Below are 25174 nucleotides of genomic sequence, written 5' to 3' on the forward strand. Positions count from 1 at the left end.
CAACCCAGGTAAGAATGCCCCTTCTATCCTCCTTCCCTGGGCTCTCCTTCTCCTTGGCTTTTTTTTCTTTTTTTCCTGGCTCATCAACTTGCTGTTCTGGCTCTATTGGAGTTGATACAATGACAGCACAGCTCTGCAAACAATAGGTGCTGCCTGCACTCCACAACCCTCCTAGGTGAAGTGTGTATTTATGTCAGCCATTCCCAAGCAGGGCCCAGGCCTCCTTCCTTGCCGTCCCCCCCCCCCCCAAGGCCAGGTCACACTATAAACAGCCCACAAAAGCTTCACTGACTTATACTAAAGCAGCTCAGAGAAGCAGCAACTTCTTGAAAACTCAACTTGCCTCAAAATACATTCTCCTCATATGCAATGCAAAAAATCACATTCTGATCACACGAAAATATTGCTGGGAGCCACCTGCCAGCTTTATAGCCATCCTATAATTTTTTAAAAAGTCTAACTAAACCTGATTCATTTGGCAATTAAAATAAAAAAAGTCATCTCAGTCTTAGATCCATTCCTTTGTTACTCAATGAAACAGAAAAGCAGTTTAGATGTCAAGTACAGAAAAACCGTAAATGTTGGTTTTCCTTAAACACCATTTACTCAGAACCAAATGTCAATTCTGACCTTTCTTTGAAGCCTGTCCCCCAGACAAGCCTTATCTAGAATAACACGGACATCACAGAACCAAGACTATTTACAATGGCTTCAGGGTAACAAAGACTGGGGTTTTACCTTCCTGGGTGACAGAACAAAAGCAGCAAGTCTCGCAAGTGCAGTTGCTCCCGCAGCTGGCAGCTCTCTCCCATATGCGCAAGTAGGACAACAGCCGGGAAAAGCAAGCCGCTTTTAACCCCCCTGCTCTGCGATCCAAAATAAGGCTGGCCTGTCCTCCTCCTTGCCTACAATGGCAAGCCACAGCCCAGCCCGGAGCTGGCGAGCTGGCAGAGCTGGCGCATGCCTGGCAGCTGCTTCTTTCTTCGCAGTGGGAGTGCAACAAGTGGCTCCACATGCAGCAAATGGCAACAAAAGCCAGGATCTCCCTCCTAACCCGGGTTAGGGGGCACACACTGCTGCCCATGGCTTACAGTTGGTTACACATTCAGCTCATTTTTCTTCTGCAGCCAAAAACAGCTGCACTTCACTTGCAAATGCAAAGACTAAATAAGGAGAGTTCCCTCTCCCGATACTCAGGCCATGCACTTACAGGGAACTTGGCTTATAACCATACCCCATCAAGTGGTATTTAATGGTAATATAATGATACACTCTTTCTCATGCTGCAGCCCACTATTTAGAAGAGAGCAGCTGAATGAAAATCCAAGAAGTATTAAACATAGCAGAGAAAGAGCCAGTCTTCAGGGACTCGATACTACAGCAGTTGGTCATCTTCACCGTCCCTTACTTTGACACCCTACAAGTTGGTTGAGTGACTTCCAGATAGCATATGGCTTACCATATTTGAGCAACTATTTATGAAACGCTCTAGCTCCATATTTCCTTCCTCTTCTGCAGAGTGGCTCTCTCTACAGACTCTCCGGAAAGGCCTCATCTGCTCTTTACCCAGAAAAATGGTCCCTCTTTCCAAGACGGGGCCAGCCAGACATTCACTGGCCAGGTACTTGTTTCCAGAGCTACAGGTGATTTCTGAATGGAAACTACTTTTCTCCAGCTGATGTAGTTGGCAGGTTATATCTTAAAATCTTGTCATCATGGCTATTAAAAATATTCAAAGGGAAGCTATACCACCAGAAGGCCAGTTTGGAAGGCAGGGTGGGATGGACAAGGGGGGGACCCCTACAGTCCTGAAGCCCTTCCTAAGACCCTCTGGCAACTGAATTAAGTTTTCTATCCCAAACTTCCCACCTGGGAGATCAGGAGGGAGGAAGAAAAGAACTTTGTCCCATTGTCATCTGTTAGCAGTTGTTATGATGCTACCATGAGCTAAACACTGTGATTTAAGTACCTTTTCATTATTTATTTATTTGAAAGGCAGACTAGTGGGGGCACAGGGTGAGATGAGGTAAAATGAGACACAGAGAGATCTCTCATCTTCTGGGTCATTTTCCAAATAGTTGCCATGGCTGGGGCTGAGGCAGGCTGAAGCAAGGAGCCATGAAATCCATCTGGGTCTTTGGCGGTGTGAGTGGCAAAGACCTGAGCACTGGAGCCATCACCTGCTACATCCAAGGTGCGCCTTAGCAAGAAGCTAAATCAGAAACAGAGGTGGGATTTGACCCCAAGTACTCTGAGGCAAGATGCGGGTGTGGCACGTGACGGCTTATCCCACGCCTGTTCCTACTAAGGACTGGACTTGCAGGAATTATCTCATTTGACCGTGAGAGTCTGAAACCAGCAGGCACTTGTTATTTTGTTTCCAAAGAGGGACACGAAGCTCAGAGAAGCTGGACTGCTGCCCTAGGTCACGGAGCTACCCATGGGGGAGGCTGGGGTTGAGGGGAGGCAATGCAGGAATCCAGCCTGCCACCCTGAAATCATCCCACCTCGCTCTCGCCATGGCTGCAGGACCTAGGACATTCTGAGTCCCCAACCATCAATCCAGGGTTTTAACAATCTGTTTTTCAGACAATGCACTGCAAGAACCTTCAGGACACAGCCAACTCCTACATTAAAACCTGGAGATGCATGCAACAAGGCCTGTGGTTTACTTCCTAGGCCGACACCACTTTGTTTTCAACACACACAACTTATGAACAGGCTGGGCGCACCAGCTCCCTGCCACAGCTAAAACAGAGTTCCAGGCTGTGCAGAGCTCCCGACCACGGGGCCAGTGTCCCTGGCCAGACCACAGAGAGCTATGGTGAGCTAAATGTGTGACTGTAACTTTCCTGTAAGTCCCACGGATCTCCGAGTCGCCTCTGACTGCATTTATCAAGCTCCGCGGAGCAGCCAAGGAGCTGATGCCAACAGAAGTCCATCAGACCCGAACCTGGAGGTCCAGGAGACTTAGCAAGATTCTCGTACAGGCCAGACACAAGCCTGTTGGTGATTTTCCTGGACAACAGTGAGACACCACGGTGCGGCCAGTGAGACACAGGGCAGGAGAGCAGCCTAATGCTACTCCCAGGATTCTGGGGCTGGGAGGGGCGGGGCTTCTCTTCAGCAGCATTTTCTTCTCTGCTGCCCAGGGTCCGGGAGACGCCTCTTGCCCCTTCTCTCGCAGCCACCTCCAGCGGCCAGGGTGGCCGAGTCCCTCCCATGCGACTTCCATTCCCAGCCAAGCGCCAGACTCACAAAGTTCTCTGAGAAGCCCACGCCAGACAGCACCTCAGCCGCACCGCGCCTGACCACGCCTCTCGGGCTCCGGCAACTCCGCTCCAGGTGGCTGGACCCCCGGCGCCGCCGGCTGTCACTCGCGCCCTAAGCCCCGCCCCTCGCGGCACCCGCCCGCTCGGAACCTGCAGGTCCTGTCCCGGAGGCGCGGGTCCCGGAGGCGCGGGTCCCGGAGGCGCGGGGGGCCGGGCCCGGAAGAGGCGTGTGGGGAAGCCACCCTAGCCGTTCCTTCCCCCGACCCCGTGACCACCAGAGCCCTCGCGCGTCCCTGCTCGGGGGCCGCACGCGTCCCCGCCCTTCCTCAGCGCGCGTAACGGGCACCGGCACGAACTTCCCGAAACTCCGCCGAGGGCAACAAGAAAGCCGGGCCGCTCCTCCCGGAGGCGCGCGCCAGGGCGCGCCCGGGACGGAAGTGGGTGGAAGCGGCAGCAGCGCCGCGCCTTTGTTACAATTCTGGCAGCCGCCGGCCCCCGGCAGCCACCATCTCCGCTGCGCCAGGGATCCGGGGTTCTCGGGGTGTCAGCTTCCACCACTGGCCGAACCACCAGAAGTCTAACGAGGGGCTGGCGGGGAGGGGGATCCCAGGAAAAGCGACCCCCGAACTTCGGGCCCAGGGAGAGGAGGGCGCGGCGTCGGGCCCCAGCCCCGAGCTGCGCGTCCCGCCCCGGGCCACCCCGCGCAGCGCCCTTCCTCACCAGCCGGAGCAGTAGTCTCCTGCACCTTCAGGCAGCAGGACCCGCCGGCTTCCCGTCCCGGACGGCCTCTCCAGTCGGACTTCTCAGGGAGCGCCGCGGCCACTCCCAGTCCCTGAGCCGCGGGAGCAGGGGGCCCGGGTCCCCAGACTTCGAGATGATTCACTTTGCTCTTTACCTGAAAGCTCGCACCAATCCCCTCCCCTTGGCCAGCCCCGCGTGGCCACCGGGGACGCGCGCCCTCTGCCGGGCCACCATGCCGGGCGCACCCCGGGGACCTAGCGGAGGGGCAGGGCCCAGGAGGCGGATCTGAGCGCGGCGTCCGGACCCTGGCGCCTCCCGCGGCGGCGGCGGCTCATCCCTGACCCGGGGCCGAAAGGAGCAGAGCTTGGCTTCGCGTCCCGGAGTTCTGCCCCTTTTTGGGACAGGCTCAGCTCCCGCCCGCCCGCCCGCCCAGAAAACCGCGAAGAATCCCCACTCTGGCCGTGCTGTGCAAACACTGGAATGGCACGGGGAGGGCTACAATTGCAATACAAGTGTGTGCCCTGTGTCCCAGCAGCTGTCCGGATTAAAGAAACAAAGGGGCGGGCTGTGACCCGCCACGCCCTCTATCCGCGGCTCCCTACAACTCCCATGTCCCAGGGGGCCAGAAGCGGGGTCCGGGTGAACCCCAGCCACGGCCCCCTGAAGCTGGGTCTCGCGCATCCAGGCCGGCACACCGGAGTCCGGCTGACTCACTCTTTGGCGGAAGCAAACGCCTTCCAGAAAGTTGCTCCTGTAGCCCACTAGGATCCTCAGCGAGCCTCGGGCTGGAGACCGGTGGAGACACCTGTGCGTCCACGTCGGGCACCCCCCCCCGACAGTGGCTGTCACCTCCCCCGGTGAGCTCCTGCCCCCTCTCACTTGCCTGCTGTGCGTCCCCAACACCAACCTGCCCGAGGCAGCGAAGGGGCCCTGGGACTCACCCTCGCGCGGGATCCCAGCGGCGGCGGACTCTGAAAGAGGCGCAGGAGGAGTCCGCCCTGCCCCTCCGTCCTGTCGCCGGGCACAGCTGGCCGCGGGATGCTTCGGGAAGGGACTGACCCGGCTCTCCTGCTTCCCCGAGAGCCGACGGGCTCACGAGTCTCGGCGCAGCGCGCGGGCGCCGGGTGTTAAGTGAAGGAGCCCCCGGGTGTCCGCCGCCTGGCGCTCTGAGTGGCTCGGACGCCGCGCCAGGCCGGCGGGACTGGCGCGACCCAACCCCCTAGGCGCGCTCCCGACTTGGGGACGCGCGTAGGCGCGTGCACGCGCCCGAAGGGGTTCCCCCAGGCCCCGGGTGCCGCGGCGCGCCTGGGCCCCGCAGCTGGAAGGGTTGTCCAAGGGCGGGGAAGCAGCGTTTCAGGACAAGTTCTAGGGGGAACTACATGTGGCAATCGGGAGTGACCTTGGTGGCCTTGGCACTCGGACCACCTGCGAAGAATGAACTGTCTTTGCTGGACCGCTCAAAAGCATCCTCACGGGACGCGGGGAGGGGTGGGGGAGGGGCGAGTGGGTTGAGGGGGTGGAGGACTGTAACCCACCGGGTGGGCACAGCAGCCCTTTAGGTCCATCAGAAGCGCCCTGGGACTTCGGAACACTTGATGGCCCCAGAGAACAGAGACTACGCAGGTCTCACAGTGGCCCAGCTGTGGTCACGATCCGGCTGTGGGAGCTGCAAAAGCACTTGGCTTTTTCTGAATGTTTCTGTCCAGCGCTGGCCTGTAAGTCCCTCCCAAGTCCTGCTGCTTCGCCTCTGTCATCTCCCCTCCTGCAGGAGCTCCAACCCCACCAGAAAGGAGAAAAGTCCCTATCGTCCTTGGCTGCCATGCACCAAAGACCGCAAGGAAGTGACTTTTTTTTTTTCCTCCCAGCTTTCCTGGAGGCTGGAAATGCCAGTGTGGGCAGGATTTGTTTGCTCTGAGGTCTGGGCTCTCCTGGGCTTGCGGTAGGCTGGGCTATGCCTGACCGCCTCCAGGGCTTCTGTCCCGACGCTGTACCATGGGAACTTGCTTAAGCTAGACCATCTGGATCAAAGCCCTAGGCCCCAGTGCAGGCTTGCCCCCGGAAGCTGAGGGTTAGGCCTTCGGGGGGGATGGATCTGGGGCGGGAGAAGTGAGAGGAGTGGGCCCACTCCTCCAGGAAGCCTGGTGCAGAAAGAGCTTTCCTTTCCCTGGTGCCCGCTGCAATCCCTGTCCTCCTTCAGAGGAATATGCACAGCTGTGGATGCATCTGGACATGGTGCGGTGGTTGCAAGGTGGAAAGACAGAAAACCCAGGGAAGAAACAGCCACCCCGGCCTCAGCTCGTGCGCGGAAGTACCAGTGTGGAAAGAAGCAGGCCGACTTCTCCGGAAGTGGGGACCCTGCCTGAGAATGGTGTCAGCACCTGAAGTCTAGAGCGCCCCTTCTGTCCGTCCTCTGCATTGTCTCCCCGTACCAGGAGGCTGGGTCTTCTCCCCACTGTCTTCCAGACGCAGTAAACCAAGTACACCCAGAACTGAGCTCCATCCTCAGGGCATGGCACAGAGCCCAACCAACAGGCTCCTCCACCTCACCCCAGCAGCCTAGCATCTCTAGCTCCCCTCCTCTCCAAAGGCTTCGGCTGGCCATCTGTGCTGTTTTCTCCTCTGGTTTCTGACAACCGTGTCCTCCTTGGCAACTCCTACCCCATCCTGGCTTCTCACCAGTGACCCTCCAGGGATCCCACAGCCCCTGGAAATCTGTGGATTCTCCTGCCCTTTTACAGACCTCTGGATGCTTCCTGAGACAGTTCAAGCTCCTGGGCCCATCTCTACTTGTCGCCCTGGTGCCACGGGCCACAGACTCAGAGACAACTTGGGCAGCACACCAGTGGCACCTGCAGCCTGCATAGTCCACAGTGAGGGTGTCGCTCCCCCTGCAGCCTCCTGCAGCACCCAGCAGTTGCAGGAAGCCCACCCACCTGTTTGAGCTGAGATCCCCTTCCCTGCTCCCGTAGCACCCTTCATGGGTCTCATTCCAAGGCCTTTAAACCATTGGGTTGCTTCCTCAGGGTCTCCATTAAACTATGAACTGGGTCCTTGGCCATCTTTGGTAGAGTGGATTGGATGTTCTCCCCAAGAATGATTTTATGCACATGCTTTGTGCTTTAAGGAATAAGTTAATTCTTTCAAAGAGGTTTGGTCAAACTTGATGCCTGTTTGCAAATGGTTTATTTGTAGTTCTGATACTTTTTTTAAAGGAAAATTTATTTTATTTATTTGAAAGGCAGAGTTACAGAGAAAGAAGGAGAGAGATCTTCCATCTCCTGCTTCACTCTCCCAAATGGCCAGAGCTAGACCAGGCTGAAGACAGAAGCTGTGATATTCTTCCAAGTCTCTCAGGTGAGCGCAGGGGCCCAGGCACTTGGACCATCTGCTGCTGCTTTCCCAGACGCATTAGCAAAGAGCTAGATCAGAAGAGGAGTGTCTGGACTTGAATCAGCACCCACATGGGATGCTGGAGCTGTAGGCAGCTTAACCCACCATGCTGCAGTGCCAGCCCCACCTTTACTGACAGCTTGTGATGCTTTGCTTTTTTTGACAATACTTCATGAATGGTCTGTCCAGATCCCTTACTAATGGTGACAGTTTTGCCTTTTAGAGTCTCTGTTGGCAGGTTGTGGTTGAGAACCTGCATTTTCCTATTAACATATTGGTTAATCAATACCATGTCAATTAATGCCATAATGTTGTAAATGGTTGGAAATATTATGTTGGGACTTTTAATTGATTGGAATGATACTCTGCCGGCTCTACCTTCAGACCAGAGATGGTCTCACCAAGAAACCATTGAACTTACCAGGACAATAAGATGCTGGACTTTATGCTGGGTAAATACCTCCAATGAAAGAATATCAAATGAATTTGAACTATGGAAATGCAACAAGGTGGAGCAATCCACCGTGGGGGGAGGGTTTTGGGAGGGGCGGGGGGAATCCCAGTGCATAAAAAAATGTATCACATAATGCAATGTAATTAGTTTTTAAAAAAAAGGAAATGCAATAAAAATATGTGTAAAAAAAAAAAAGATTCTCTGTTGGCTTTTCTGCCTTCTAATGAGTCAGCATTCCAACTGCTACACCTGCCGTCAATCTTGATAAAGACCAATGGCTCCTTTGTCCCTTGGTAGGCTGGGAGGAAGAAGCCACAGGTGCATCCAGCATTGAGCAGCCTGCTTCCACAAGGCTTGTGCTGCAGCTCACTGTCTCTTTGAGGCATGGTGAGGCCGGTGCTTGTGTCGTGGTAAAGAGCTCAGAGCAGCATGGCCTTAGGTAGTGCTGGGGCTGTGCCTCTCCTGCACACACAGACTCACAGAGGTTCCAGAAAAGGATGCCATGGAGCCTAGAACAGTTCCTGGAAAGAGCTGCTGAGGCCCCATATTCTCATCCAAGGATCAGCAGAGTGGAGTGGGAAATACCCACCCTCTCTGGTACTCTGGGAAGGCTGGCAGGAGCTGGAAAGGAGTGCAATGGGCAAGCCAGGTTCAGCAGGAGAAAAAGACAGGAGATTGATGATCCAGAGATGGAGAGGAAGGCTGGGCTTTGCTGCCAGTTACAGCCAGGGATGTGAGTCCCCCAAACATGCACGAGAGTCAGTGGCATGGGATGCCCTGGCCCGGGTTCCATCATGACACCCACCTGCCCCATGCACATATACCAAGGATGTCATTAAGCTGGCCATTTTCTCATGTGTTCTGTCTTTAGAGCCACCACGATGGCCCCTGTTCTACGGGAAGGCTGAGCTGCCTAAGGTCTGACCACCCAGTACTCTGGAGGTTATGTAACACAAGACCATAACAAGCAGCCCTTGGAGAACTAGGGCCTGGGTGGCTGTGCCAAGTACTGCCAGCTGTGCTGAATGCCCTCCCCCAGGAGCCAAGATGATCCCGCTGGCAAGGATTGGGAAGGCTTTGTTCTCACTCCCTGAAGTTCAGCATCTGCCAAAGGTTACCATGTAAATAAGATGATACTTAGTATCACAGATATTGTGTTGTTGACCATTGCTCTAGTTACTCTTGCCTGGGAAGATTCTTAGAATTGAAACTTGGTCCAGGAAAAGATACAAGTAATGTAGACCCGAGACAGGCGAAGTTACAACGGAGAAGAAATTCTAAGAGAAAAGTGCTTCCTTCTCCTGATTCTAAATGGAAAGAATTTGGCTGTAAGTGTTGTAGAAGGATGATCTTCTGAATTCCAAAGATGAACCAAATCTGAAAGAAATTACACTTTGAGTTTCACCAGAACATTGAACTGGGTTCCAAATTCTTCTTCTTCATCATTTTTGATTTTTGAGGTTGGGGGAGGGAGTGGGGAAGTTAAAAAAAAAAAAAGAAAAAGATGGGTGAAGGGGAATAATGTGGTTTTGCAAAAAATTCCTGGAGTAGAAATAGTCTTTGATCTTATCTATAACACTGGCCATGTTTCAAACATTGAAACCAAACTAGATGGTGTCTATTGAGTGTTTCTTCCCCTAAACATAAGGAAGATTCTAATTTAGCTCTGTTTCATCTGCCATTCCTTGTTTTACTGTGTAGTTCATATTCTTTTATTTAATATGGTGAAAATTAACAGTAGTTTGGATATCGAAAGAAATATGAGACATCTTCAAAAACTCATAGGAAATGAGAGTTATATAAGTCTGTGGGGCCTGTGTTGTGGCACAGCATGTTAAGCCTGTGCTTGCAACACTGGCATCCCATATGTGCCATATGAGCTTGAGTCCCGGCTGCTCCACTTCCTCTCTAGCTCCCTTCTAACAGCCTGGCAAAGCAGTACAAGACGGCCAAGTGCTTGGGTCCCTGCCACCTACACAGGAGACCCAGGTAGAATTCCAGGCTCCTGGCTGTTGCAGTCATTTGATGAGTGAACCAAAGGATGGAAGATTATTCTCTCTCTCTCTCTGCCTTTCAGATACATTGGTAGAAAACCTTCATCGGCTGACAGAAGTGGCTGAACCTGGTCTGGATTCTGCTGAGTCAGAGAACCATCCCATTTTTGGTCAAAGCAAGCCAAGCTGCAGAAGCTGCCTGCAGGCCCAGGAGGCAGGGTGACGTGGCTTGACTCCTGGATGCTCAGAACCCATCACGGAGCCATTCCTGCACCCCCTACCTGGTTTTTGCTATTTCTCTCCTGGGCTATCGGTTCTCATTCCTGACCCACTGTTGATTGCTGCCTCCTTTCCAACTTTAAAAAAAATTATTTATGTTCCCGGCACGGTAGCGCAGTGGTTAAGGTCCTCACCTTGCACGTTCCGGGATCCCATATGGGCACCAGTTCTAATCCCGGCAGCCATGCTTCCCATCCAGCTCCCTGCTTGTGGCCTGGGACAGCAGTTGAGAACGGCCCAAATCTTTGGACCCTGCACCCGTGTGGGAGATCCGGAAGAGCTCCTGGCTCCTGGCTTCGGATTGGCTCAGCTCCAGCCGTTGCAGCCACTTGGAGAGTGAACCATTGGAAGGAAGATCTTCCTCTCTGTTTCTCCTCCTCTGTGTATATCTGTCTGTAATAAAAATGAATAAATCTTTAAAAAAATTATTTATTCATTGATTTCCTTTGAAAGGCAGTTACACAGAAAGAGGAGACAGAGAGAAGTTCTTCCACTGCTGGTTCACTCCCCAGATGGCTGCAATGACAGGAGCTGAGCTGACCCAAAGCTGGGAACCAGGAGCTTCTTCTGGGTCTCCCATGTAGGTTCAGGGGTCCAAGGACTGGGGCCATCCTCGACTGCTTTCCCAGGCCACAAGCAGGGAGCTGGATGGGAAGCTGAGCAGCCTGGATTTGAAGCAGCACCCAGGCGGGATACAGGCACCACAGGCAGAGGACTGGCGCACTCTGACATGGCACCAACCCCTGCAGTTTTGCACAGTAGTCCTCTGGCAACTGGAGAGCCAGCCTGCTTGAGCCCCAAGCTCTGATACTTTCGAACCAGTTGTGAAACCTTTCTGTTCCTCATTTTTCGCTTTTGTAAACCGTGCAGTGCGAACAACGCGCTGTCCTCAGGATGTGTGTGAAACATTTAGGAAAAGACCGCAATCCTGGATACTGGCTCCTAAGTACTGCATGTTTGATCACATGAGATCTGAGCCACCATTCCTCCTATCAGTCCCCTGTTTAAAGTAAAGCTGCTTTCAGAGTTTTGGCATGTTGCCGCCAGGCAGTAGGAAACTGGCATGGCCCCATCTTGCATTGTCACAGCATTTCCTTATTTTGTGCGTGTGCGTGTGTGTGCATGTGTGGTTGCAGCAAGTACTTATTTCCTGAGCCATGTGAAGTCCTGGCCAAGGCACTTGGTAGGAAGTTACAGGGTGGGATCTCTTTGCATTGGACAGAACAAAGGAAACAGACCAATTGAAGTCCAAGGACATGCACCTTCTAGGTCCACGGCTCCTTTCGCAGAAGACACTGAGCTCCTTGGCAGCAAAAGGACCCTCACTCCTGGTCCTGGATTTCTTTCTAAGTCATGCCAAGGGGCCCCACGTGGCTTAGCTAGTGTTCTGCTGACTGCCTCTCAGCATAGCAGCCTCACTCTACAGATGCCATTCTAAGCTGATCCCAGGAACCTGAAACCCCAAATGGAGGCACTGACTTGGGCAGCACTTGTGCCTGGGAGATCCTATGGGGACGGGGGGCGGGGGAAGGGAAGGAAAGGGGAGGGAAGGGGGGCTGTGGCCAGCTGGGAAAGGCAGGGATGTAGCATGCAAACTTCAGGAAGATGTTCTCCTACCAAGGCCTTGCTCTGGTCACTGCTGTCTCCAGGGAATCCACTTTCATGTGTTTGCGAAAGATCTATGTATTCATGCTGAAAGGCAGAGTTATAGAGGGAGAGGGACAGACACAGAGAAAGACCTACCATCCATCCATTCATTGCAACCACTTGGGGAGTGAATCAGCAGACACAAGATCTTTTGGTCTCTCCTCCTCTCTGTATTTCTGACCTTTCAATAAAAATAAATGTTTTGTTTGTTTTTGTTTTAAAGAGAGTCATTTGCACTGTGTCCTAGGCCAAGATGTGTCAAAGCTCCACTGTTCCAAGCCATGCCTGCTCCCTCCTGTTCCCTTCCTTGGCGAGGCAGGAACCCCCAGCTGTTGACCATGCAGGGTGGGATGGCTCTGCTTCTCTGTCCCTCAAGTGCTTCTCTCATCACCCTGGTCACTGGGGATGGAAAACCACCCTGTTATTCCCCCTTTGAAAACAAGCCTGACAATAAACTTGGATTTCATTTCATGTGGCAGAATTTTAAAACAAAACAATCTTCCTACCCTCCTACAAACCACAACACAGGAGATCAGTGGCTTATGGCCCAATCAGGGCATGACAGAGCCTTTTAGCAGCATGGATGCAGATCAAAGTGGATCTGTAACTGCGATTGCAACTACCTTGGAGCAGATGATGGGAAAAAAAAAAAGACTTAGAGAAACCCAACTGGACCTGGCGCGATGGGTCAGTAGTTAAATCCCCACTTCGCATGATCCAGGATTCCATATGTGCTCAGGTTCAAGTACTGGGTGCTCCACTTCCCATCTAGCTCCCTGCTTGTAGCTTGGGAAGGCAGTAGAGGATGGCCCAAAGCCTTGGGACCCTGCACGCATGAGGGAGATCTAGAGGAAACTCCTGGCTCCTGGATTTGGATCAGCTAAACTCCGGCCGTTGCGACCTCTTGGGGAGTGAACCAGCGGATGGAAGATCTTTCCCTTTGTCTCTCCTTCTTTTTATGAATCTGCCTTTCCACTAAAAAAAAAAAAAAAAAATCTTTAAAAAGAAGAAGGAGAAGAAGAAGAAGAGAAAGAAAAGGAGGAGGAAAAACCCAACCACCCTCGATGGAAGTTTGCAGGCCTGCCTGGCTGGCTGGCACACAAGGTGCGTCAGAGTCCGGCCTCAAAGACCACTGGCCTGAGCTGCAGAGGCTGCAGAGAGCATGGCTCACCTGGCCAGACTCCCTGATGTTGCAGCCAGGAGGCATGTGGCCACCTTACGGGGTTCTTCCCTGCCCTTGCCCTTAAACCTGCAGCCCCTTCCCTAGTCGGAGTAGGCTCCCAGCAGACGGGCAAGATGTTGGTGCTGAGGATCAACACGAGGGGGCTCATCTGAGCCTGGTGCTGTGGTGTAGCATGGAAAACCATGGACTGCAACGCCAAGCATCCCATATGGGCACAGGTTCGAGTCCTGGCTGCTCCGCTTCTGGTCCAGCTCCGTGCTAAAGTACTTGGCAAGGCAGCAGAAACTGCACTAAGTGCTTAAGACCTTCACCCAAATGGATGACCTGGAATATCATGGCTCCTGGTTTTGGATGGTGCCAGCTCCAACCATTGCAGCTATTTGGGGTGTGAACAAGCAGATGGTAGATCTCTCTCTCTCTCTCTGTCCCTCTGCAACTCTATCAAATTAGCAAACCAATTTTTTTTTTTTAAATGAGTTTATTAACAAAAATGAGGAAAGTGCTTGTAAGGACAGAAGATGAAGGCATCCAAGAGGAAGTGACATTGACCTAAACAATTTAAGTTAAACAAACTTTTGGAGAAATTTTCCAATGTTGGAAACACAGAGGCTAGAATATTGAGCACTGACCACAATTCAAAGCATGGTAGAGATGCTCACTGTGTATAACGAATGAAGTCACAGAAAACTGCAAGCTCTGTCCAAACTATTCCTTATAAGTCTTTTTTAAAAATAATACATATTTATTAAAAATTCAAATACAGAAATAAAAACACAATATCCCACCCAGTATACAGACAGCCACATAAATCCCCTTCCCTCTAATCCCATTCCCCAGAGGTTATCACTGTGAACAAGTTAAAGTATATCCTTTGAAACATTTTCCTTTGTATATACAAGTATATATAAACACACATAAATGCACTTTTGCCTTTTACAAAAATGAAATCATGTAAATGTACATATTAATCTTCAATTTCTATCTTCATTCATTCAATATACAGAAAATTCACAACAAATCTGATTATCAGTCCTCTTGGGTTCGTTATTCCATCATATAAAATTCATATTCAAGCATCAATTACAAAACTCTTGATAATATACTTCCTGCCATCTTTGAGTCTCATCTCTAACCACTCCAGTATGAAAATACTGGAACATAAATTACCTTAAATTCTTCCTGAAACAAAGGCAGTACAATCAAACAAACAAACAAACTAGGAACACACTCTGTCATTCCTAGATTTTGGCCTTTTCACTTTGTGTTACATTCTGCCTGGACTTTTCCATCTGGCAAGTCCCTAATTCTTCCAACAATCAGCTTAAAAATGATCTCTAGAAGACAAGACTTCCCAACTTTTTTCAAGACATAATCACTTCTCTATTTACCCCTATACTTTATAGCTAGCTTCTTAATTGTACTTATCTCACAGTACTGCAGTAATTCATTTACATGTTTTGAGTTACCTTTCCATTCAAAGGATCTGATGGAGTGTTTATCTTGGAGCAGGTACTCAGTAATTTAACTGTTGAGGAACCAATGCTTTAGGAACATTTGCTGAGTACCTACTATGCACAGAACCATATACCAAGCATGAAAAGAAACTTACCATTTTGTCCTAAGGAACTTACCATTTTCCTATTATTTCCCCTGGGTGGATGGGGGAGGGACAGAACACATTTATTTGATTATGCAATGCCTTGTTCCTAAATGAATTTGAGGCAAATGACTATAGATTTTTGAAACCAACTATATGTCAGAAGCAATACGTGGTCTTATAGTAAACCAATCTTAAAAAAAAAAAAAAGTTCTGTTTCAAACACTCAAAGGAATGGAGGTTGCTGATTAGGCACCAGGAAGTCTTTTGCCAGAGCCTGGGCTTCCATGAGTGTTTCTAGCAATGTACCTTCAGGGCTTGCAGTCAGCCCGTGCTTCTTACACAGCTGCCTTACCATTTCTGGCCAGCGGGCTGTGAGCCCAAGTGATGTATGCAACCTTAGACCCAGAGCACTCATTGCCTGTGGGATCTGGAGAGCTCTCTTCCTCAGCCCCAGGGACCTGCATTGCTCCAGCTGGCAGCTGCCCTGTGCCGTGGGCCCCAGAGCAGGGCCCCCGGCTACCTGTAACAGGCAAGTGGCCCACTGAAGGCCAATTACTCCACTTCGAGATGATTTGTCACTGGAGCAAACACTTCATTTCTTCCAGCTGGGACAACAGCTAACGTCTGTTGGGTGTTTGTTTACCATATTCCTGGCACGTGGTGAGATGTGACCACTTGTCCCTAAGGACAGGCCAGACCAGAAGCGGCAATGACTCCTCTCACTTGCCCATTGCTCCCAAATAACTTAGCTTTCAGGCATCTGGGCTGATTGGCACTGGCTTATGGATGTATCACAGTTGGATTGCTAGTCACATGAAAGGTAAATGCTCCAAGGTTTTGACAACACAGAACAAGTGAATCTTGGAGTGTGTCTGTGTGTGTGTGTGGTATGGTGTATGTGTGTGATGTGTGTGCATGTTGTGTGGCATCTGATGTATGTTTGTGTGGTGTGTTGTGTGTATAATCTATGATGTGAATGTGGTATGTATGTGCATTGTGCACTGTATGAAGTGTGTGTGTGTGGTATATGGCGTGTGTGTGGTATGGTGGGTGGTATATGATGTGATTGTGGTTTGTGTGTATGCTGTGGTGTGTGTTGTATGCTGTACATGCTTATATGTGGGTATCATGTGTGTGTGTCAGGTGCAGTGTGGAAGGAGTGTGTGTGGTATGGTGTATGACAAATGTGGAAAGGGGTGTGTGTGTGTGGTGTATGAGTGGTGTGTTGTTCATGTACACTATGTGTGTGTGGTGTGTGGTGTGTATTGTGTTGGGGAGGGACCATCACACACACATACCCCACAGTGGGCCTTAGAGACAAGGAGAAAGGGAAAAAGCACCCTATTGGGGCACAGGTCCCCATGGTTTCCTTGACATCTGTAACTTTCCAAGCTGTTTGGGAAACAGGTGGCCTCAGCTGGCAGACAGTGTGTACTCTGAAGTGCAGAACAGGGCTACTCACGTCGTGGATGGGGAAGAACATCTCAGGTTCACAGATGAGTAGGCTATGCCAGTCTTGTGGAGGGACGTAGTCCTTCCAGAACCAGGTAGTACTGTGCTACAAGGTGGGTCGCTGAGTGCGTGCCTCTCACTGGCCTGTGGGAACGGATGCTTGCTGTGCCAACCTGATTCCCTGCTGTCAGCTGTCCTTCATCTCCGACCCAGGAGTTTCCACACGAGGAATCGTGAACGGGTGGGGAACTCGCTTCTCAGCTGCAAGTCAGAGACAAAATGCTCAGCTTCCCCTGGATTCCTGGTACGCTGAGAGGAACCTTGCTTATCTTGGGATCTCTGTCCAGAGAAGCTTCCCTTTTCCTCCAGGAATATTCCTCATGTGACTTCCTTAGCTCAGGCAGCCCCAGCTAATTAGCAAGCTCACAGTGGGCTATGGTCTCTGGACTGCTTGATGCACCTGCTCAGTGTCTGTCGCCTGCGTGTTCTCTGTCATCCTTGCAGCCACCTGCAGTTTTTCCTTAAATGCATTTTTTATATGTTTTATGTATTTGAAAGGCAAAAAGACAGAGTTTTTCCATTGACTGATTCACTTCCCAAACGCCCCCAGTAGCCAGGACTGGGGCTAGCCCAAAGCCAGGAGTGTGGAATGCAGTGCCAGCCTCCCACATGGTGGCAGGGACCCATGTGTTTGATCTGTCACCTGCTGTCTGTCTTCAGAGGCAGCTGCGATTGGAACCAGAGTGAGGAGTTGAACCCAGGCACTTTCTTAGGGTCTGTGGACATCCCAAGTGGCGTTCTAACCCTTGTGCCAAATGTTCACCTTTCCCTGAGATTGTCAGCCGTCACAGTGAGAAAACCGGATTGCTCTCATGCTGCCAAAAGGCAGATCTCCTTGTCATGTCCTCTTTTCCATCTTCAAGTATCAGCGAACCTCGGCTCTCTGGGTGTCCACCTTGGTGATGAGGTCTGCTCTATGAAACACCTGTGTGGAAAGTGTGGGATTGAGTCTCAAGGGTTGGACTATCTTTGTGTCGCCTCCCGCCGTGTTTCAAGGGAAGCATGGGTTCAGTCCATTAGGGCCGAGAACAAGGGTATTTTCAGGACACTCTGTACTTGGTTACACGCTGCACCCAAAGTTATAATTATTCCTTGGAAGACACTGTGGAATTGTGAGAGCTCAGAGCTGAGAGCTGGACATAGATGAGATCATAGCGGGGGTAGAGGGTCACCATGGGCAGTGGGCAGGGCAGTGGGGTGTCACTGTGGGCAACGGGATGGAGTGGGGTGTCACCATGGGCAGGGCAGAGGGGTGTTGTGCCACCATGATCAGGGCAGTGGGATAGGAGTGTGGTGTTATCATGGGCAGTGGGATGGGATGGGATAGGAACGGAGTGTCACCATGTGCAGGGCAGTAGGGGTTCACTATAAGTAGGACCCTGGGAGTGGGATGTCACCAGGTAGGGTAGTGACTGGGGGATGTCACTGTGGTACAGCCGGGTCAGCTGTCACCTGCCAGGTTGGCATGCAATCTGAGATTCCTGACTGCTCCTTCCCCGTGCAGCTTCTGATCATGTGCCTTGCAAGGCAGTGGAGGGTGGTTCAAGTGCTCTCCACTGCCTGTCACAGGGGAAACCCAGATGAAGTTCCTGGCTCCTGATTTCAGCCTGCACAGCCTCAGCCACAGTGGCCATTTGGGGAGTGAGCCAGCAGGTAGAAGGCCTCTCTGTCTATCCCTCTTTCTAATTCTGCTTTAAAAAAAAAAATCTGCAATAAGCAGGATAAAATAAAGTGCTTTGTTTGGTATGTAGACTATCCAAGAAATAACTGTTACTCAATCCAAATCCCTTAGTGAGAATTCTGTGTTTTTTAAAAAACAAACTTTTTTAAAAATAGATTTATTTATTTTTATTACAAAGTCAGATATACAGAGAGGAGGAGAGACAGAGAGGAAGCTCTTCCATCTGATGATTCACTCCCCAAGTGAGCCGCAATGGGCCGGTGTGCGCCGATCCAAAGCCGGGAACCAGGAACCTCCCCCAGGTCTCCCACAGGGGTGCAGGGTCCCAATGCTTTGGGACCACAAGCATCCAGGCCACAAGCAGGGAGCTGGATGGGAAGTGGAGCTTCTGGGATTAGAACCGGCGCCCATATGGGATCCTGGGGCGTTCAAGGCAAGGACTTTGGCCGCCGGGCCCAACAAACTTTTTTATTTCTATCCTTTATTTTGGGAGGAGAAGAAGGGTGTGAGAAAGCACTCCCTTCTACTGGTTCATTCCCCAAAGTACCAGCAGTGGCGGGGGCTTGGGCCTGGTGCAAGCCAACAGCCAGGAATGCCATTGAGGTCTCCCAGGTGGGTGGCAGGGACTCAGCCACTGGAACCGTCGTCGCCGGCTGCCTCCCCGGTCCTATGTGAGTGGGATGCTGGAGTCAGGAGCCAGCGCTAGGAGTCGTGGTCCTCTGCTGTGTGGTCCAGGAGTCACACCTCCTAAGATGAACAGCCCTTCTCATGAATCCTTTCATGGGAATCTTTATGTGCCCAGCGACATGGCAGGACACACCTCATCTAAATCTTCAAGTCGATACTAGATTTAGTGGATAGAAGAACTACATAGAGTCAAAATATTCCTCCTTCCCCACTCTCGTTTCCCCAAAACAGAATAGAACCTTACAGTCACTGTTAGCCAAGAGTTCAAAGTTAACATCAGCAGCCCTGGGCTGTTCTCTTGTGCACTGAGAAGAAAACTGCCTGAATTGGAACATGAGAAAACATCACGCTGCGGCGTAACTGGGCGGTGCCTTCAGGATGATCAAAGGCACCTACAGCAAGAGCAGCTGAGGAGCAGCCCCAGCCTGAGACAGCTTACATGGACACACAGCCACCCAGGAGGAGGGCTCCTGGGTTGGATCCTAATCCAGGGAGCAAATTCACAAGCCTCATGATGAGTTAACAGTGCGGTACTGTGTTGTTAACTTCCTTGTTTTTGTCGTACTCTACGGTTACGTAAGATGTTCCCCGTTAGCAAAGCTGGGTGAAAGGTACATAGGAAATCTTTGTACTATTTTTGAAACTTTTTTGCATATCTGAAATTATGTCAGTGTGGGAAAAAAAAAGTTTTGGCTTTGTATTTCTTTCTTTATGTTTTTTCACAAAAAGAAAGATGGGGCTGGTACAGCTGAAGCAGAGAAAGCACGGGGAAGAAACAGGAGAGGCAGCTAGCTTGAGAGATTTGAGTCTCTAGCCCAAAGGTCAAAGGCAGACACTTGAAAAGGGAGAATTCAACTGCACAGTTCCCATAGGTCACACTGACTGGGAGTGGGCCGAGGAAGCTCGACCCCACACCGTGTGTGTATGTCAGGGAGAGCAGATGGCCAGAGGGCCAGAGAGGCGCAGCAGGCTGGATAGGGGCTGGCAGCAAGGCCAGGTGGACACAGAGATAGCTAGGAAGTGAGATCATTGGGTGAGGTGGGTGTCAAGGGTGACTGTGTTTGTGGCTTACCCAACTGGCGGGCGAGAGCTTATTCACAGGGGAAGAGATTGGTGGGGGGGGAGGTAGAGAAGAGAGGGCTAGAGAGAGGGAAGAGGGGGGGAAGAGAGGAAGAGGGGAAGAGAGAGAGAGAAAACCCCAATAATGACACAGAAGCAGGTGGATCTGAGGGGGGATGAAGCTTGGAGGCAGAGTCCTAGTGGGAGATGGAAATTGATCATGGGGGTACATGGTTTCCAGAGTCAATGACAAAGAGGGGTCCCGTAGACATATCAGCTGCATTCTAGCCCAGACTCTGCCACGGCTTCATCCCACTTCCAGGACTTACTCAAGGGATTAGAAAATGCGTTCATGGGAAGCATTAGAGACCAGGGTTCATAGTAACTTAATTTCCAAGAACCAGAAGGCAGGAATGACCCTCGCTCTGTCAAGAGGTGGATCGACAAAGTGAGGTAGCCTCCCTCCCACCAAGAGATGCTTGTCAGCCGGCCACAGAAATGATAGGAACTGGAATGTTGAAGACTCGGGTGGGTCTCAAAGCATCAGTCTGCTAAGAGCAGTGGAATGCAGGGGAGAGGCTGGACTTAATTTTTCAATGTCTAGGGCAGAAAAGACACATCTAATCTCTGTTGACAGAAAAGCAGCCCCGTGGTTGCCTGGAGTTGGCAGAGGTAGCCTGAGAAGCTGCACAGAGGTGTTCTCTGTCTCCATGGTCAGAACCTGTCAGAACTGCTCAGTGCGGACATTTCAAATAGGCACATTTGATTGAATTAAAACTACACCCCAATAAAGTTGATTTGACATAAACATGACATGAGTGGAGAATGCTGTAAAACATTGGCTTGTGGGAGACAGGCTTTAGTTAAGCCGCCTTTTGGGGTGCCAAAGCTGTGTTGGAGTGCTTGGGGTGGAGGCCCAGCTTTGCCTCCAGCAGGCAGCAGGTAATGACTGTTGCGTTCTTGCCATTCATGTAGGAGACCCAGATGGAGTTCTGGACTTGTCCTGGTTGTAGCAGGCATTGGCGGCTGGGGGTGGTGAACCAGCCGATGGAAGATCCCTGTCTCTGCTTTGTCACAAAGGAAGCAACTTGTAAGAATACATGAACTGTTGAGAAACTACATGTTGAGAGCAGCAGCCCTGGAAGTCCCCAGGCTGAAGTCCCTGCTCACCTTGGCACAACCCATGTCCTCTGGGAGTTGTACTGGGGACTTGGCCCGGGCGGCTCCATTGTTTCTGCTGAGTCATGGGATGGGCTGGGAGCGCTGTGTCAGCTCCCAGTGGAGGGTTTTTCCTTCCATCTCTGGCCCAGCTGCCTGATTTCTGGGGTTGACCTCTCTTCTTCCTGCGCCTTCCCAGAAATCTCAGGGTTTGGGAAAACCTGCGTTGGCTGAGTCACCTTCCCCAGTTCCCAGAGCCTTCTGAAAGTTGAGTGAGCTAGTGAGAGTGCACTGATGCTGACTTTGTCAAGTTTGCACTCATACATGTGGTTTTGCTTTTTTTTTTTTTTTTTTTTTTTTTTGCTGTGTGCCTCACTGTTTTCTATCCGGACACCCAAAGCACGTGCCGTTTTGTTGGGCTTTCCCAGATCCTGTCTTCTGAGCTTCCCAACATCATGTGACACAGATAGTGCCACATTTCCCTTTGATTTCGGAGGCAGCTGGGGAATCAGGGGTCCCCTCCCCCACCAGTGAGGGATGGCATCCCCCGCCCCTGCCCGGGGACAGAGTCCATTGTTTTGAACCTTTGCATCTGAAGCTTCCTACTGGGAATGACAAGTGGCAGACCAGAGTCCTCCCTGTGGCTGGCATTTCCCTTTGGGCTCTTCCTGATTTCCACAGGGCAGGGTCCGGATGCCTCCACGCTGCCTCATCTCCCATCACAATGAGATTCTGCACCTGCAATGCCTGTAAACAGCGCCTTTAATCATCCACTGCTGAGGAGCCTTTAAGCTCCAGCTACAACGCAGCCACCTACTCCTAGTCCACCCTGTACTCTCCCACCGCTCCCTGAACTGGTCCCCAGTGGCTCACCTGGCTCCCTCCTTCCACCACCCAACAGGGCTAGCTGGGGAGGGTTCAGACAGCAGCAGCAGCAGCATCCTTTGCAACACCCCAGGCCTAATGTTACTCCAAACCCCCATAAGCACTCCAATGTTCCTGGCGACAGTGCTGGGGGCTGACTGTAAACGACCTGCTTTCTGTCTCCTGGAGCTTGTTGGCCAGAGGGAAGCTCAACAGGCATGTGGCCATGACACAAGGTGCAGTGTGAAGTGGCACCTAGAGCTCAGCAAGGGAAAAGGCTGCAAGTTAGAACATGGCAGGGCAATGGTCAGCTTTTCCCAACAATATTGCTAGTTCCAGTGAGCCTTCTCTCTGCTACACGGATCCAACTTAGCATTTGCTTTTGTGCACAAGTGTCTCATGATTGCTGGTATGAAAGCCCCATATTCTAAAACAACCAAAATTTGTTCTCGTCTGGGGCTAGAAGTTCAATGTCTAGCCGTCAGCTAAGCCTTGTTCTTAGGGAGGCTGTCCTTCACCGGTCTCAGCCGCCAGTGCTTGCTGCCAGTCTTAGCATTCTTGCACGTGTAGTTATACCATCCCTTTGTCACATGGCCTTCACTCTGGAAGCTGGTGCCTACTCTACATGTTCTCTAGGGCCCACAGCAGTTTAGCAAGTGCCACGTCTTGATTGATGGTGTCTTCCAAGCCTGAAGGACTCTCCTGAGTGCCGGTGGTGGTAGAGTTCAGCTTATCGCAGTTTAACCCCTGATGCCTGTGGAATCTCGCTGAACACTCACTACAGTGCTGGGGGTGCAGAAGAGTTCCCTCTTTTTCTCTAAGAGTTGTGTGTTTATTTGAAAGAGTGAACTACAGAGAAAACTAGAGATAGAGAAAGAGGAAGCTCTTCTGCCTACTGGTTCACACTCTTGGCTGCGACAACCAGATGTGGACCAGGTCAATGCCAGGAGCCTACAGTTCTATCTGGGTCTCCCCACGTGGGTGGCAAGAGCCCACATATTTGAACCACCCTCTATGCACTTCAGGCACCTTACCAGGAAGCCACATAGGAAGCAGATGAGCCAGTTCTCTGCTCTGATACAGTATTGCCTTCACCCGCTGCATTACAATCCTAGCCCTGGTAGAGTTGATTTTAATCTTCATGTTCCATTAGATGGCCCCCTGTGACCCATCAATCTGTAGACTTAAATAGAACCTCTTTTGGGCCCAGCGCAGTAGCTTAGCAGCTAAAGTTCTCGCCTTGTACGTACCGGGACCCCATATAGGCAATGGTTCATATCTGGGTGGCTCCGCTTCCCAACCAGCTCCCTGTCTGTGGCCTGGGAAGGCAGTCAGAATGGCCCAAAGCCGTGGGACATTACACCCACATGGGAGACCCAGAGGAAACTCCTGGTTCCTGACTTCGGATCAGCTCAGCTCCGGCTGTTGTGGCCACTTGGGGAGTGGATCAGCCGACAGAAGATCTTCCTCTCTGTCTCTCCTCCTCTTCCTTTCTTCCAAATAGTTTCTTTTCTCTTATCGATTTCATCACTGGCTCATAGATTGCGCGGTAGCATCATTTTACCTAAGAGGCTTTTGTGGTGCTGTAAATTTTTTGTTTTGAAGTCATACCTGTTGTTGACTTTGTTTTGTGGCTTCTCATTTAATGGAATATAGAGCGACGGCATAACAGAGACTATCACATTCAGATGTGAAGATACAATGCAATATGCATCCCTACTTCCAAATCCAAAGTGGACTCCTAATGAAACTGTTGGACATACCTAGACAATGTATGCTGGACTGTCTGAAATGGTCTGTGCCAGTAATGTCAGGGCACACTTAAGTAACAGACTGATGGACTTATGACTGCTTATGAAGGACTCTACTATTGTAATAATATCAGTCGGGAGTGGGAATTTGCAGAGGAAGAATCCCAGAACCTATAGAATTGTACCATAAAATTCAAAATGAAATAAAATAAATAAAAAGACTATAAAATAACAACAACCCCCCCCCATTACTTCCCATTGGAGTGCTAATAAGAAAGACAGACTTCAGTTTTAAAAAAATATTCTTTATCATCATTTATTTGAAAGGTGAGAGAAGATATGGAGGCAGAGAGGAGGAAGAAAGATCTTATGTCTGCTGATCTACTTCGCCACACGCCCACAAAAATGAGGGTTGGGCCAGGCTGAAGCCAGGAATCCCATCCGGGTCTCCCACGAGAGTCCCTTGATGTGTGTTAGCAGGAAGCTGGAATCAGGACTGGGGACGGGACTGGGTATGTGTGAGTCCCAAGGGGATCTCACCCACCGCAGCCAGTGCCCAGCTCACAGCGGGGCCTTTCACCCAGTGACTACGTCTTGAGTCCTTGCTCAGGATTGCATCAACACCTTCGAAAGGGGCTGGATGTGTTGTGGTCTAGGTTTGAGATGAATGCTTATTTCCAAGCTTTTTGCATTTTGAGAACAGGCACCAACACAGAGTGCAGAATGATACGGTTTATTCAGAAGGTGAGATATTCACAGGTACACATGGGCTGTATCAGGCACAGAGGCGCCAGACGGAGCGAGGGAGGGAGAAAGCCCATGCACCGGAAGAGAGAAAAGGCTTCCCACTCACCAGGCTTCTCAGGAAGTTGGAAAGGGGAATGTTTATGTCATACCATCACCAGGTTGCAGGTGAGAGGAAGTGCTTCCTGGGGGTCATTTGATTGACAGGTAGACTCACAAATTTAACACAATTCTTGCATAGTTATACATTTTATACTTTTAATTAATTTAATTGTACTTAAGGTTATATCTTGGCATAAGAAGGGATCTTCTAAAAGTTTCTGATTATGAAAAACTGCATGTATATCAGAATTTTTCCACCAAAATACAATTGTCTTTAATTCCTTTCTCCCACAAACTATTTTTTGAAGAATCCTTGTATTTTATTTCAACTCTGTAATATTCTTTTCAGAGATGTTCTTTATGTAGCAGTCTCCTACTTGTGGATATGTAACAGATCCAAATTGAAGAAAAGTTGGGGTGGACATTCTTCATTCATTTATTTTCACACACTTTTTCAGCATATGTGTAGGATATAGTTGGTAGTTTTTATACGCAAGTTCTTACGAAGCTCAACTAACCTCCCGCAACCAAGTCTTCCTTTCAGCCTAAGTTTGCCCCATTAAAGCCAAAATACCAGACGCAGCAAGGTGCTTAGGAGGTCCTTTACTCCAGCAGGGTAGGAACCAGAGCAGGGGTGGAGGGGGAGAGAACAAGAAGGGAAACATCTCCTGCCATGGTGGCAGGATTGGGGGCTGCCGGGGCACGGGCAGGGGGGCAAGATGGAGGAGGCTGGGGAAGAGCCAGGAGGGGAAGGCACAGCAGGTGCAAGGAGAGAGGGGAGGAGAAAGAGAAAGAAGCAGGAAGAGGAAGTAGATGGGAGGGTGCCCGCGAGTGATTGGTAGATAGGATTGTCGGAGCTGTAGGTGATTGGTAGGTGGGCGGGGATTAGGGGGAGAGGCCACGAGGGATTGGTGGGCAATCAGAACAGTGCAAAATCTGCTAGCCCTGGGAAGGAGGAGCAGATATCTAAAATAGTACAGGGTCTAAGAAGGCAGGGGCCTTCAGGCCGGTGTTTGAGTCACTCCTTACAATAGTCATGGATGTCAATCAGCCAAG

The 25174-nt window shown here is 50.8% G+C and overlaps 1 protein-coding gene across 6 annotated transcripts in view; it reads right to left on the bottom strand.

Annotated features, from left to right (window-relative positions):
* The window catches only part of SVIL (supervillin), a 205351-nt gene extending 200144 nt beyond the window's left edge, over positions 1–5207 (bottom strand). For 2 of the 6 annotated variants that reach the window (XM_058669655.1, XM_058669652.1), the window contains exon 1: positions 4955–5207. The gene's annotated coding sequence lies outside the window, so the exon portion shown is untranslated. Of the gene's footprint in view, positions 1–738; positions 801–3992; positions 4259–4954 lie in introns of those variants that run through there. The other 4 variants (XM_058669658.1, XM_058669654.1, XM_058669651.1 and 1 more) reach the window with 4 other exon arrangements.
* Positions 5208–25174: the final 19967 nt, after the last annotated feature.

This window comes from Ochotona princeps, chromosome 10, assembly GCF_030435755.1.
Source record: "Ochotona princeps isolate mOchPri1 chromosome 10, mOchPri1.hap1, whole genome shotgun sequence".
Lineage (NCBI taxonomy): Eukaryota > Metazoa > Chordata > Mammalia > Lagomorpha > Ochotonidae > Ochotona > Ochotona princeps.